Genomic DNA, 9,033 nt, shown 5'->3' on the forward strand with positions numbered 1-9,033 from the left:
TATTTTCATATGCTTATTAGCTACTTGGATATTCTCTTTTGTGTGGTACTTGTTCAAATCTTTGCCCATTCTTTAAACTGTTGTGGGGTTTTTTGGTCTTTTTTAAAATTTGTTTGAACTCTCTATATGTTCTGATTATAACCCCTTTGTCAGATGGATGGATAGATAATTATTGTAGTTTGTAACTTGCCTCTTTACTCACTGATATTTCTAATAAACAAAAGTTCTTAATTTCAATTAAGTCCAATTATGTTTTTATTCTTCTATGGTTATTGTCTTTTGTATCTTATATAGGAAATCTTTGGGGTGCCTGGCTGGTTCATTTGGTAGAGTCTGTGATTTTTGATCTCAGGGTTATGAGTTTGAGCCCCACATGGAGGGTAGAGTTTACTTAAAAACAACAACAACAACAAAAAACAAAAAAACTTTGTCTAACCCAAGGTCAGAAGTTCTACGTTTTCTCCCCCCCCCCCCCCCTTTTTTTTTTTTTGCTGCTAAAAAGCTTTATTGTTTTCATTTGGTCCACGGCTTGGGCGAGGGCTTCAGGTGGTTAAAAAACAGTCTAATGGCTGCAAGGAGAGACTCAGGCACAAGCCCTGGCACCTGGGGGATGCCAGAAGGACCCTCTCAAAAGCTGCTGGGCTCCAGAGACTTCTAGTCGTGCTTGAGGGTGAGCCTTTCGAAGAGATACTCGCCCAGCCCAATGTGGGGGCCGGACAGCCTGTGGAGATTAGTCAGGTGGTCGCCCATCTTCTTGATGAGTTTCGCTTCCTCATCTGGAAAGTGATTCTCCAGGAAGTCACAGAGATGGGGGTCTGCGCGAGCAGAACCCAGGGCATGCAGAAAAAGGGCCTGCTTCAGCTTCTTCTCCAGAAGCAGGGCGGCTTCCATGGCTTCCAGGGTTTTACCCCACTCATCTTGGGACAGTGTCTGCACTTCCCGGAAGAGGGCGCGGCCGCCGAGCTGGTTTTGAGTCTTCAAGAGACGCTCAGGGCCCTCCGGCTTCTCCTCAGACACTTCACTGGAGAAGTGGTCCAGGCCTTCCAGACCACGTGGTCACGGTCGAACTAGAAGGCCAGGGAGAGGTAGGTGTAGGAGGCCTGCAGATTCATGTCGACCCGGAGGTTGACGGCCGCCTCCACCTCGGTGGAATAATTCTGACGAATCTGGGAACTGGGTTGATCGGTAACGAGGAGCTAAGTTCAAAATCGGGTGTTGGCTGGTTCCGGAGGCAGAGGGTAGGCAAGAAGATGGCCCCGAAGTTTGCAAATGGAAACAAAGGTTGGAAGGTGGTCGGAGGCCGGTAGAAAGGGCGTCCCTGGGTCTGTTCCGTCCAAACACTGTTGAAGCAAGAGACAGATGCGCAGGACCGCGGGCGCATTCTCCTATGTTTTCTTCTAAAAGTTTGAATATTGTAATTTGACGGTTTGGCATTTTTAATTAAAATTTTTTAAGTTTATTTATTTTGAAAGAGGGGAGGAGGAGGAGCAGAGAGAGAGGGAGAGAGAACCCCAAGCATGCTTCACACTCTCAGTGTGGGGCCAATGTGGGGCTCAAACTCATGAACCTGTGAGATCATGACCCCTGCTGAAATCAAGAGTTAGATGCTTAACCAAGGGAGCCACCTAGGTGCCCCTGGTATATTTAATTTTGACACATTTATACTTATAAGCCATCTTTAATTTTTGTATATGGTCTAAGGAAAGAGTTAACTTTGTGTTTTTTTTTTTAATCCTCGTAGTTCTGGCCTCACGTGTTAAAAAAATCCAAACAAACATTTTCTTGTGCAGAATTGCATTGGCACCTCAGAGAGAAAATATTCAATATTTTACCATAAATATGTTAGATGTAGTTTTTTGGTATTTTTGTAGATAGCTTTTGTCAGATTAATAAATTTCACATATTCTCAATTTGCTGAGTTTTTCCTGAGTGCATGTTTCTTTTATCAATGAATTTTCTGTATCTAATGAGATAATTATATGGTTTTTCTCTTTTTCTGTTAATGTGGTGAATTATACTAATTATTTTAGAATGTTAAATCAACCTTGCTCCCCTGGGATGAACATACTTGGTTATTGCATTTTTAAACAATCTCTGTATTCAATTTGCTAGTGTTTTATTTAGAATTTTTGCATTTATATGCAGGAAAGATTTTGGTTTTGGCATCAGATTTATGTTAGCTTCATAAGATAAGTAAGCTGGTGTTACCTTTTGTCTAATCTCTGAGAGGGTTTGAGAGAAATTATCATTATTTCTTCTTAAATATGTGGTACAATTTATCTTGAAAGTCACCTGGGCCTGGTTTATTTTTTATGGAATTTTAACTATAAATTCCATTTCTTTAGCATATATCAAAGTATTAGCGTTTTACTTCTTTTTGTATCAGTTTTGGTAAATTGTATTTTTTGAAGAATTTGTGTACATTGTCAAATTTATTGCCATAAAGTTCACTGTGTTCTCTTAGTATCTGTAGAATGTGTAGTAACATGACATTTTGAAGCTTCTAATACTGGTCTTTTGTGTTTTCTCTCTCTTTTATTGATTTTTTAGAAAGATTTTATTTTAAAATAATTTATACACCTAATGTGGGGTTCAAACTCACAACTGTGGGATCAAGGGTCACATGCTCCACTAACTGAGCCAGCCAGGCGCCCCTCTTTTATTGCTTATGTTTGCTAGGAGATTATAGATCTTATTATTCCATTAAAAAATGAAATTTTAGCTATGATAATTTCTCTATAGTATGTATACTTTCTATTTCATTGATTACTGTGCTCTCTTTACTGTTTCCTTTCCTTCTACTTTAAGTTTAATTTGTGCTTTTTCAAGTTTTATAAAATGAAAGCTTATTGATTTTCATTTATTTTTATTTTTCTTCAGGTAAGCTCTACACCCAATGTGGGGCTTGAACTCACTACCCTGAGATCAAGAGTCACATGGTCTTTGGACTGAGCCAGCCAGGTGCCCCTAGAGTACTGATTTTCAACCATTCCTCTTTTTTTTTTTAATGTATTCATTAGAGGCCATAAATTTCCTTCTAAGCACTGCTTTAGCTACATCCCATAGCTTTTGGTGTGTTTTATTTGCATTATTCTTAAGTTAAAAAATTTTTTTTTTTTTTATTTAAGTAGGCTCCACACCTAGCATCGAGCCCAATGCAAAGTTTGAACTCACAATCCTGAGATCAAGACCTGAGCTGAGATCAAGAGTCTGAAGCTTGGGGCTCCTGGGTGGCTCAGTCGGTTAAACGTCCTGACTTTGGCTTAGGTGATGATCTCATGGTTTGTGAGTTTAAGCCCTATGTCAGGCTCTGTGCTGACAGCTCAGAGCCTGCACCCTGCTTCTGATTCTGTGTGTGTGTCTCTCTCTGCTCCTCCCCTGCTTGCACTCTGTGTGTGTGTGTGTGTGTGTGTGTGTGTGTGTGTGTGTGTGTCTTTCTCAAAAATAAGTAAGCATTAAAAAAAAAAAAAGAGATGCTTAACTGACTGAACCACCCAGGCACCCCAGTTCAAAATATTTTCTAATTTCCTTTGTGATGTCTTCTTTGGCCACAGGTCATTTAGAAGTATGTTCCTTAATTTTAACACATTTTGGGATTTTCTCCTTATATTTCTGTGTCGATTTCTAATAGTTGGAAAATATACTCTGTATAATTGCAGTCCTTTGAAAGTTGTTGAGTTTTGCTTTATAACCCAGCATATGGTCTATCTTGGTGTGCTCTTGAAAAGAATGTGTATTCTGCAATTATCCGGCACAGTGTTCTCTGAGTTTCAATTAGGTCAAGTTGCTTAACAGTGTTGTTTAAATGTATTTTCATTGACAATTTGGTCTTTTGATTTTGGTTACTAGGAAATGTGTGTTAAAATTCCTAATTATGGGGACACCTGGGTGGCTCAGTTGATTGAGTGTCCCAAGTTCACCTCAGGTCAAGATCTCAGGTCAAGATCTCATGGTTCATGAGTTCGAGCCCCTGGGGCTTGAACATGGGATTCTCTGCTATCAGCACAGAGCCTGCTTTAGATCCTCTGTCTCCCTCTGTCTGTGCCCCTCCCCCACTAGCACGTGTGTGTGCACACACACTCTCAAAAATGAACATTAAAAAAACCAATTATGATTTCATCTATTTCTTTTTAGTTTACTTAATTTTTGTTTCATATGTACATATTTTTTTGTATTTATTTTAAAAGAGAGAGAGGGTGGGTGTGAGTGGGGGGTTGGGGCAGAGAGAGAGGAGATAGAGAATCCCAAGCAGGCTGTCAGCACAAACACGATGCTCCATCTCATAAGCCATGAGATCATAACCTGAGCTAAAATCAAGAGTCAGATGCTCAGCCGACTGAGCCACTCAGGTGCCCCTCATGTATATTTTTAAATATTTTATATGTAAGGAATATCTATGCCCAATGTGGGGCTCATACCTACAACCCTGAGATCAAGAGTCACATGCTCCACTGACTGAGCCAGCCAGGAGCCCTAATTTTTGGTTCATATATGCTAAAGCTAGGTTATTATGTGCATACAGACTTAAGATTGTTAGGTTTTCCTATTGAACCAGTGCTTTGATTATTATGAAATGTTCTTTCTTATTTCTACCAACACTTCTTGCCTGAAAGTACATTTTGTCTTATAAATGTGTCATGCCAGCTTTCTTTTGATTAATGTTTTCATGCTATGTCTTTTTTTCACGCTTATACTTTCAAGTTATCTGTGTCTTTATGTTTAAATGTATTTCTAATGAACAACATAGTCTTTTCTGAAAAACTGACATCCACTTACTTATAATGAGCTTATTGACATAATTGGGTTTAAGTCTACCATCTTCTATTTGTTTTATTGATTTCATTATCTTTACTCTTCCTTCCTGTTTTCTTTTATAGTAATTAAGTCTCTATTTTATTTTGTCTCCATTTAATTTTTGTTATTTAGTATCTTTTTAAAGAAATTACCAAATGGTATATATTTTTTCATTTTTTTTCTTAATGTTTTACCAAATGGCAAATTTAAAATATTAAGTCCTTGGGACTACCTAGGTGGCTCAGTCAGTTAAGTGTCCGACTTCGGCTCAGTAATGATCTCACAGCTCCTAAGTGTGAGCCCTGCATCAGGCTCTGTGCTGACAGTTCTGAGCCTGGAGCCTGCTTTAGATTCTTTGTCTCCCTCTCTCTCTGACCCTCCCCTGATTGTGCTTTGTCTCTCAAAAATAAATAAACATTTTTTAAAAATTAAAAAAAAGTTTTAGAGTTAATATAAATATAGCAAAATTCTTAAATCTATTCCTAGGCTATTAGATTCTATACATATTTATATTAAACATTTATTTTATATATTATTTATAACATCTTTTACTTTTATGTTTTAAAGATTTTTTTTTAGTGTTTATTTTTGAAAGAGACAGAGTGTGAACAAGGGAGGGGGAGAGAGAGAGAGAGAGAGAGAGAGAGAGAGAGAGAGAGAGAGAATATCCCAATAGGCTTCTCGCTGTTAGCACAGAGCCCGACTCAGGGCTCAATCCCATGAACTGTGAGATCATGACCTGAGCTGAAATCAAGAGTCAGAGGCTTGGGGCACCTGGATGGCTCAGTCGGTTAAGCACCTGACTTTGGCTCAGGTCATGATCTCAAGGTTCATGAGTTTGAGCCCTGCATCGGGCTCTTTGCTGACAGCTCAGAGCTTGGAAGTCTGCTTTGGATTCTGTCTCCCACACTCTCTCTCTCTCTCTCTCTCTCTCTCTCTCTGCCCCTACCCCACTTGCACTCTCTCTCCCTCAAAAATAAATAAACATTAAAAAAAAAAGAGTCAGAGGCTTAACCAACTGAGACACCCAGGTGTCCCTATATTTTTTATATTTAAAAACATTTGTTTTTTATTTAGATAATCTCTATGCCCAACGTGGGGCTTGAACTCACAACTGTGAGATGAAGAGTTGCATGCTCCACCGACTGAGCCAGCCAGGCACCCCTATGTTAAAAAAAACTTTTAAAATCTTCTATATGATTACTACTGGGAATCTAGAAAAGCTATTATCTTTTATCTGGCTTCTTTATTGACCTCTCATATTTGTTGTGACTATTTTTATTATTCCCATGGATTTTCTAGTTTAACCTTAAATCATCTGCAAACAATGTTAAATGTTAAAATTCCTTTCAAATATGTCTTAGTTGGGGCGCCTGGGTGGCTCAGTCAGTTGAGCATTCAACTTTAGCTCAGGTCACGATCTCATGACTTGTGGGTTCCAGCCCCACATCAGGCTCTGTGCCTCAGAGCCTGGAGCCTGCCTCGGATTCTGTCTCCCTCTGTCTGCCCCTCCCTGTCCATGCTGTCCATGCTCTGTCTCTCTGTCTCTCTCTCAAAAACAAATAAACATTAAACAAATTAAAAAAAAAAAGACAAGTATGTCTTATGTTGAACCATATGAAATTGTCAATATTTTGCCATTTTGTCCTATAGAAATGACACTTTCGTATGGTTTAACTTACTGTATCTTTTCTGCCCTATATTTATTACCTTAGCTTGAAACTCTGTAATAACACTGGATAAAATCAGCAATAGAGGACCTTTGTGTTCTTCCTAATATTAATGGGAGTGTCTTTTAACATTTACTTTTTTAACCAAAAATATGATGTTTAGGGCTGTGTTTCATTACATTAAGCAAGAGTTCTTCTTTTTCCGGTTCCTATAACTCTTAGGAATGTCTGTTAAAATTCATGAAATATCTTTTTGCTCTCCATAAACATGTACTTACGGATTTTTTCCTTTATTAATAGAAATTATATGTGTAGATTGCTTTTTAAAAATTTTCTTTATAATAGTTTTTAAAATGTGCTACAAGATTTACTTTATATGCTTTTATTATCATAGAGACAGTGCATATTCATGTAGCAAAATTAGAAAATGTAGAAAAGCAAGTATAAGAAAATAAAATTTTATTCCCACTATGTAGAGATTAGCAATGTTAAAATAAGTAGATTTCTCTGTGCTGACCATCTCAAATTCCATGTGAAATGTCTTAGGCCATGGTGTAATGTTTTTTGTTTTTTTTATTAAAAAAATGTTTATTTTTGAGAGAGAGAGAGACAGAGACAGAGACAGTGTGAGTGGGTGAGAGGTAGAGAGAGACAGAGACACAGAATCTGAAACAGGCTTCAGGCTCTGAGCTGTCAGCACAGAGCCTAACGTGGGGCTTGAACCCGGGGACAGCGAGATCATGACTTGAGCCAAAGTTGAACTCTTAACCGACTGAGCCACCCAGGCTCCCCTGATGTAATGGTTTTTGATACATAACTGGATTCATTTCATTAATAGTTTATTTATAATGTACTTATTCTCATTGGTGAAATTGTTCATGGTTCTTTTGTAAGTCATGGACATGTTTGAAAATCTGATGAAAACCTTTACCCTTTCTTCAGAACTATATATATGTGTGCATTTGTGTGACATATACACACAATTATCCATTTGGTTTCAAACACTGATGGACCTTCTTGAAGCTCCATCAGGAATATTCCAGGGTCTAGAGACTCCAGCTTAAGAACCATGGTCTGATTTTCTTTTTCCTTTGCCATGTTCTGGTATAAGAATTGAGCTAAAATTGGAAGTTCTTTCTTTCTTTCTTTCTTTCTTTCTTTCTTTCTTTCTTTCTTTCTTTCTTTCTTTCTTTCTTTCTTTTCGCCTTTCTTTCCTTCCATTTCCTTGCAGATTTGAAAGAATTTGTGCCTAAAGTCCTCTAGAGTAGGGGCACTAATTTCTTCATCTTACCCATATAGAATCAAGTTTTATTAAATAATTTATGGATGAAGAAAAAAGAGTTTTAAGTATATTTTCGTAAGGTCTTTAGTAGCTTACAAAATGATCAAAATTGCATGAATGGGTGGGGGAACCTGAGGAGTGTTAAATGGTCTACACTCCATATCTTTCATTGAGGGCAGTCAAGAGTACTCCTGATGGTTGATAAACCAAATAATAGAGACAGAGTATATTAGTTAGAGTCCTAGATAGTTCCATCAGAAGGACCCAAACCAGAAGTGGTCCAAAGTGACTAACTCCCAGGCCCAGAACTAATGGTTATGGGCTGGAAGGAAGAGAGCAGAGAGACTTATACTTGTCAAACTGTACACTCCCTAAATCTGCAGATTGAATTTTTATTTCCGTGGCCATGTTTTTTAATTTATATATTAACAAAAAGTAGAGTTCCATGTGAGAAAACCTATAGGATACAATTTCAGAGGAAAATCCATGGAAATAATTATATAATTATTACACAAGAAAGACTGATAACAGGTGGCCAAGATTTCAACTCAAGAAGCCAGAAAAAGAACAACAAAATAAGTCCAAAGAAAATGGGCAGAACTAATACAGATGAGAGTAAAAACTAATAAGGGAGAAAAAAAAACCAGAGAAGAATAGAAACGAATAATAAACAAAATGTAAAGCAAGGGCTGGTTTTTCAGGACAGAGACATTTTAAAACATTAAGAGAGATATTTGTGGGGCACCTGGGTAGCTCAGTCAGTTCAGCATCCGATTCTTGATCTCAGCTCAAGTCTTAAAATCAGGGTTGTGATTTCAAGCCCTGTGTTGGGAATGAAGCCTACTTAAAAAAAAGGAAAGGAGGGAGAGAGAGAGAGAGATTTGTAACTTTGATCAAAGACAAGTTTCCTAGTTTCAACAGCAAAAGAAAAGTACATTTTCCCACCTTCTGAATATGTGAGTCTTCATACATGGTTAAGACTATGGTAAAACAAAAGCAGTCTTTAATGCTACTTCCTGTTCTCCTCTGACATGTGCGGTTGTGTAGTCCATCGCGGGAGAAAGTGGTCGCTGGCCTGCTCCATCACACCACTAGCCACTTCTCCAGCCAGAACGTCAGGCATCTCCCATCACTGCTCCACTCTACCCCATTGCTTTCTTGCATCTTATGGGACAGTAGGATCCCTGTATTTTATTTTTCTGTAATAAACTGTTTTCCCAATCCTGTCCCAAAAGCTTTTAGCGTGTTCTCTTTATCCATGGTGTTGTAAAATTCCAGAATGTGTCC

The 9,033-nt window shown here is 38.1% G+C and overlaps 1 pseudogene; it reads right to left on the bottom strand.

The window, feature by feature from the left end:
• Window positions 1-485: 485 nt before the first annotated feature.
• On the bottom strand, window positions 486-7,562 carry LOC131517984 (ferritin light chain-like; annotated as a pseudogene).
• Window positions 7,563-9,033: the final 1,471 nt, after the last annotated feature.

Source organism: Neofelis nebulosa, chromosome 7 (assembly GCF_028018385.1).
Source record: "Neofelis nebulosa isolate mNeoNeb1 chromosome 7, mNeoNeb1.pri, whole genome shotgun sequence".
NCBI lineage: Eukaryota > Metazoa > Chordata > Mammalia > Carnivora > Felidae > Neofelis > Neofelis nebulosa.